This window comes from Barbus barbus, assembly GCF_936440315.1.
Source record: "Barbus barbus genome assembly, chromosome: 2".
Taxonomy (NCBI): Eukaryota; Metazoa; Chordata; class Actinopteri; order Cypriniformes; family Cyprinidae; genus Barbus; species Barbus barbus.
The window spans coordinates 20,017,113-20,023,596 of NC_136730.1; positions in this window are offsets into that span (position 1 = coordinate 20,017,113).

Below are 6,484 nucleotides of genomic sequence, written 5' to 3' on the forward strand. Positions count from 1 at the left end.
CCATTATCACAGGTAAAGTAATGAGCAGTGGGAAATTCATTTATTTCTCTCTTGCTATCTCTCAGTTGCTGCAGGCAGTCAGAGAGGGTTAGCATTTCACTAATGTGTTCATAATTTAAATGGCAATGCTGTCTGTTGGAGGAGCATGCCATGAATTATGCATCAAGACGTCTCAGTCTTCATACAAATAGAACAGGCTCATACCTCTGCAAAACAAACAATATTCCAATCAAAATGCCACTATTAATTAGCTAATTAGAAACCTCAAACAAGTGCGAGCTCGTGAAAGATAAAGAAACAGCGCTAACCAATTTTCTTAAGTGATCATAATTAGAAAGATATCATTAGTGGGTGTTAATTACAAAAGAGCATTCAAACAAATTTGAATATTAGTATTCAGTAAAAACAAATGATTCCCCTTTCAGTTGACTTCTGGCATGATGATACACACACACACACACACACCGGACACAGAGAGTGGGAAAAGCGGAAGGCATTTGTTATGAAGAGACGCTGATTTTGAAAACCCTCATGTCGTAGTGGAAAAGGAAAAAGGAATCATTACTAATGAATGAAGGGAAGATAAAAAAGAAAAGATGTCCTTCAAATCTTTCAGTGTTATGTGAATCTTTAATGCAAATGGAATTTCAAATGAGCTGAAGCTATCTTCAGAGACATCTACTGTTTTCCACCAGCCCTCGATTAAAATTTATATCACCGATGATTTATAAATTTCATTAATAGCCCTGCTTTGAGGGAACAGGAGAGACAGAGAGACGGCAGGCATGCTTACATGCTCTTTCTCTCTCTATCCCTCTGCACGGAGTCTGATGTCTCCTGCTCCCATTCTCCTCCCAAAGTATTACTCTCCCTCTGTCTCCCCGTCTCCAATTTAATATTCCATTTTCCTCACACATTATAGAAAAATCTAGTCTTGCACTGTCTCCCCCCTTCCCCGATGTCAAAATCAGAGTGATTTTATAATTGGGCCCTTGCTCATTGTTATTCAAAACCCGGTAGAGCCAATTAGTTTTACCCTTTCTGACCTGTTCGTGCTTTGCAGGAGCGCTAACTAAAGACTAAGTGAGGGAGCTGCAAAGGAGGTCTTATCTTCCCCCCGTTCTGATTAATAATCCTGTCACAGCCATCTCACTCTTTAAAAAGAAAAGCCTGGTTAAGGCCCAGTCTTTCTCTATCACTCCCTTCCCTTTTTATGCCTTTCTATTAATCTTTAATGGTGGCTGGGTCACTCACTCCCTTTTGTCTTGTCAGATAAATGTAGTGTTAACAAGATAATGAGCTTTCTGGAGGATGAGAAGAGGGGAGCTATGCTAGCAGGGTGACCCCCATTCCAGCTGAGATGGGTGGGCTTTGGGACAACAGGACAGGAAGTGTGGGTCAGGCTCTGTAGTAACATGGTTTTATCATCTTGATCATTTCAGACGATGAGCAAAAAGAGAAGTGTCAAATCAAACAGCAATGACTGGCCTTGTGAATGCACAATCATTTCTATGCAGCTCAGGAGACCGGTAGCATACAGCTGGGCGATAGAGTCAAAGGTATTCTTACAATATTTTTGTTCCATACCACTAGGGCAGTTGTGGCCTAATGGGTAGAGAGTCAGACTTGTAACCCAAAGGTTGTGGGTTCGAGTTTCAGGTCCAGCAGGGGTTGTAACCAACACTCTCTCCATCCTCAATACCACGACTGCGGTGAGACCCTTGAGCAAGGCACCGAACCCCCAACTGCTCCCTGGGCGCCGCAGCATTGGAAAATTACTTTTTACAAAACCAAAATGACATTTTAGCTGAAACTGACACTGAAAATAAGGTTTCAGCAATTAAGTTTTTATAACTGTTTAGGGTGTCGTGCTCTCAGGTGAGTCATAGTGAAGTTCTTCAGCAGCAAGCCAGCTCTCGATATTTCAGTCAAAAAATCTTTTTTATATTTCTACTCCAGCATTATTTTTAGTTGTGGTGTAGTGCGTTCACACTGCTAATGTTTACCTGTTGTGGCTTGTTCACATTGTGTGAATGGAATAAATGCACCAACAGTCAAAATGCATTACCAGAGAACCACTAATTAAATTTCAGTCAATTATTTCAGTCCTCCAAAACTAATTTGGCCAAATTGAATATTCTTTTTTTGCCATTTCATCCAAGTATTTTGGTTTCATTTTTTGTGTACCACTAGTGGATCTAATGGATTCACTTTAAGCAAGAACATCAAAAGCAATTGATCCAGCTCAAAAGCATTCAATTTCACAAATATCCTTGTCATCGAAACCAAATGGTAGGTGAACTTTCATCCTGTATAGTAATATTGAAAGGAAATGTGAAATATGTCCTGTCTGTCAGTAAGATACAATACAGGTGTTTTTGATTGTGCCTTTGTATTAAAAGTGAATGAAAAACTCAATGAGACTTCAATCTGGGCTGATCACTGCAGAAACAATAACTCTAAGAGACAGAAAGGAAACAAATTATACACTGAGGATGACTGACATCCCCAAAGGAGTCTGTTTAGGCATACAGCTAAAATTATTTAGAGGTTAGTCCTCTAACATATTTTTATATTTCTAAAATCACAATATGCTACACAATATTCAGCATCATTCAGTGTATTTAGAATTTGAAGGCTAAGATCCAGCACAGAGAAATAGTTTCTTAGTAAATTCATCCTGTGACATCAAACGCAATGCCATTGGTTTTGATTTTATTATATGTATGTGTCCCATTTAAAACAATAAAACAGGCCTTCCTGTGCCGATGCTCATCTTACAGCTACATGTTTGTCTCTGTATGGTTTTAAGCTACAGCCCTTTGTTCATCTCTTCTCAAAGCTATGGGAACAGAAGAGGAGAATGTAAAAGCAATATGTTGCAAGAACGGGAAATGAGGGACTTGATCCTTCCTGTTTTTTTCTCTTTCGCAGTTTTCCCCCCTTTTGCAGGATATTGCGATGAGGGGATTGTGACTAGAGGGGAAAGAAGGATGTTAAATAAATCTCCCCCATGAACACTCAAGGTCTTTTAGCAATGACATATTCCACATATTTGTCCATTATTCCATCTCTTATACCCTGATATATCTCTCTCATATATATATATATATATATATATATATATATATATAAACTATTTATATACACAAACACTCACGCACTGCACTTGCCCTCAGGAAATCATGTTGAGATGGGGGGCCAGTCTAATTGTCTCCCCTGCCTGAGCTGCCCGCCCAGAGGCCTCCTACACAAACAGTTACATTAAATCTGTTATCCAACCAGCCGCAGTGCGCCGTGGGGGCATCTTTAAACATATCCTCCATTTCCACATGCACGCAGACCTACTGCTGCTTCTTACAAACCACATAACACAGCCAGGCTGACTGACCCAAACCAGAGAGTACAACCAGACCAAATGCACTTCTGAAAATTAATACAACAACATTGATTTTCAGGGACGTTAATGGCCAACAGGGTATGAGGTTCTGTCCGCAAAGCATCTCTGGCTTGGAAGGCAAGTGTTATGTTAAATGTTGTGTCAGAAGACTAGTAGAGGTTGGTGTGGTTTGGTAAAGAGGAAATGGTGCTTTTGCTTTGAGGGTGGTTACTGTGGCCAGCACTCTCGGGTCTGACCACGGGCCAGTGAAAAGAGAACTTGGGGCTTTTAGAGCAGAGATGAAGTCAAGGGTGAGAGTGTAATGGTGGAAGGAAAAGAGGAATGGGCAGAGGGAGGGAAGATGTCAGAGAGAGGAAGAGAACAGCGTGCTACCAGCTGATGCAAAGTAGCAGGAAAGCCCATAGAAAACAAATGTCTGTGGTCTGCCTAAAGTTTGAGGCTTTGGCCATTGTGAACAACACACTCAGACATGGTTCTCAGAAAACTGTAGATTGAGTCACATGACAATGAGATGGCTGAATACAAAGAGCAAACACTTGGGGCCTTATTTGTTAATAATTTCATAGTGTTTGCATATTTATGTTCACAGAAAGTTATTTCTTATGCAGAATTTTTGCTGGATTCACACAAGGTTCATGCACACATTTGTTCTTACCTTTGTTTTAAGATGTTAACGACTTCATCGGGTTCTGAATGATGGAGAGCGATTCCACAGCTAGACATTTGCATAAAACGCACCCAAATGATGTCCATAAAACTCTCACGCGAGAACAGGCACAGGAAGTGAACACTTCACAAAACCTGTTAAAACACAATAAACCGTTTTTTTATGTCGACTACATGCAATTATACATTTAGAATACATTTTAATCCAAATGCATTTTTGAATTATGATCTTGTGAACAGATTTTACACAAAGATATGAAAGAAAACTACTTATGGTTATTCCGCTTTTGAATTTGCTGCTCCAAATGATTGGAATGTGCTACAACAGTAAACAAAATTAGAAACAAATATTCTAGTAAGTGCTCTGATCTTGACCTGTAAATGTTTTAACTGAGAGTTTATTCTTTTTCTTTTATGCGTTTTATGTATTGTAATACGTGTTTGTATGTTTCTCAGGAGATATTAATTCTCCTGCCAGGCTGTTATTGAAAATAAGAACATGTTCCTAATTAACGTGCCTGCTTAAATAAAGGTCAAATAAAAATATATACAGTTGGGCAAAAAAGTATTTAGTCAGCCACCAATTGTGCAAGTTCTCCCACTTAAAAAGATGAGCGAGGCCTGTAATTTTCATCAAAGGTACACTTCAACTATGAGAGACAGAATGGGGGGAAAGAATCGAGGAAATCACATTGTCTGATTTTTAATGAATTAATTGGTAAATTCCTCGGTAAAATAAGTATTTGGTCACCTACAAACAAGCAAGATTTCTGGCTCTCACAGACCTGTAACTTCTTTAAGAGGCTCCTCTGTCCTCCACTCGTTACCTGTATTAATGGCACCTGTTTGAACTCATTATCAGTATAAAAGACACCTGTCCACAACCTCAAACAGTCACACTTCAAACTCCACTATGGCCAAGACCAAAGAGCTGTCGAAGGACACCAGAAACAAAGTTGTAGACCTGCACCAGGCTGGGAAGACTGAATCTGCAATAGGCAAGCAGCTTGGTGTGAAGAAATCAACTGTGGGAGCAATTATTAGAAAATGGAAGACATACAAGACCACTGATAATCTCCCTCGATCTGGGGCTCCACGCAAGATCTCACCCCGTGGGGTCAAAATGATCACAAGAACGGTGAGCAAAAATCCCAAAACCACACGGGGGGACCTAGTGAATGACCTGCAGAGAGCCGGGACCAAAGTAACAAAGGCTACCATAAGTAACACACTATGCCGCCAGGGACTCAAATCCTGCAGTGCCAGACGTGTCCCCCTGCTTAAGCCAGTACATGTCCGGGCCCGTCTGAAGTTTGCTAGAGAGCATTTGGATGATCCAGAAGAGGATTGGGAGAATGTCATATGGTCAGATGAAACCAAAATAGAACTTTTTGGTAAAAACTCAACTCGTCGTGTTTGGAGGAGAAGGAATGCTGAGTTGCATCCAAAGAACACCATACCTACTGTGAAGCATGGGGGTGGAAACATCATGCTTTGGGGCTGTTTTTCTGCAAAGGGACCAGGACGACTGATCCGTGTAAAGGAAAGAATGAATGGGGCCATGTATCGTGAGATTTTGAGTGAAAACCTCCTTCCATCAGCAAGGGCATTGAAGATGAAACGTGGCTGGGTCTTTCAGCATGACAATGATCCCAAACACACCGCCCGGGCAACGAAGGAGTGGCTTCGTAAGAAGCATTTCAAGGTCCTGGAGTGGCCTAGCCAGTCTCTAGATCTCAACCCCATAGAAAATCTTTGGAGGGAGTTGGAAGTCCGTGTTGCCCAGCGACAGCCCCAAAACATCACTGCTCTAGAGGAGATCTGCATGGAGGAATGGGCCAAAATACCAGCAACAGTGTGTGAAAACCTTGTGAAGACTTACAGAAAACATTTGACCTCTGTCATTGCCAACAAAGGGTATATAACAAAGTATTGAGATGAACTTTTGTTATTGACCAAATACTTATTTTCCACCATAATTTGCAAATAAATTCTTTAAAAATCTGACAATGTGATTTCCTCGATTCTTTCCCCCCATTCTGTCTCTCATAGTTGAAGTGTACCTATGATGAAAATTACAGGCCTCTCTCATCTTTTTAAGTGGGAGAACTTGCACCATTGGTGGCTGACTAAATACTTTTTTGCCCAACAGTAAGCGCATACACCCGGTTAATGAATCAGACCCATCATTTGTATATGTGCTCCATTTTACAATGAATCTTTATAAAGCAGATGGAATAAAAACAAAGTTTTATTAAAGATGCAAATGTTAACAGTTCAGTGAAAGGGTGAATGATATATGTGCACATCATATGGTTGTATGCTTACACAAACTTGTGTAGAGACTGGCCAACTATTTACAATGAGTGCTAAGTGACTTGTAATAAACTGGAATTTAGTTACAACAATCAGCTTTTG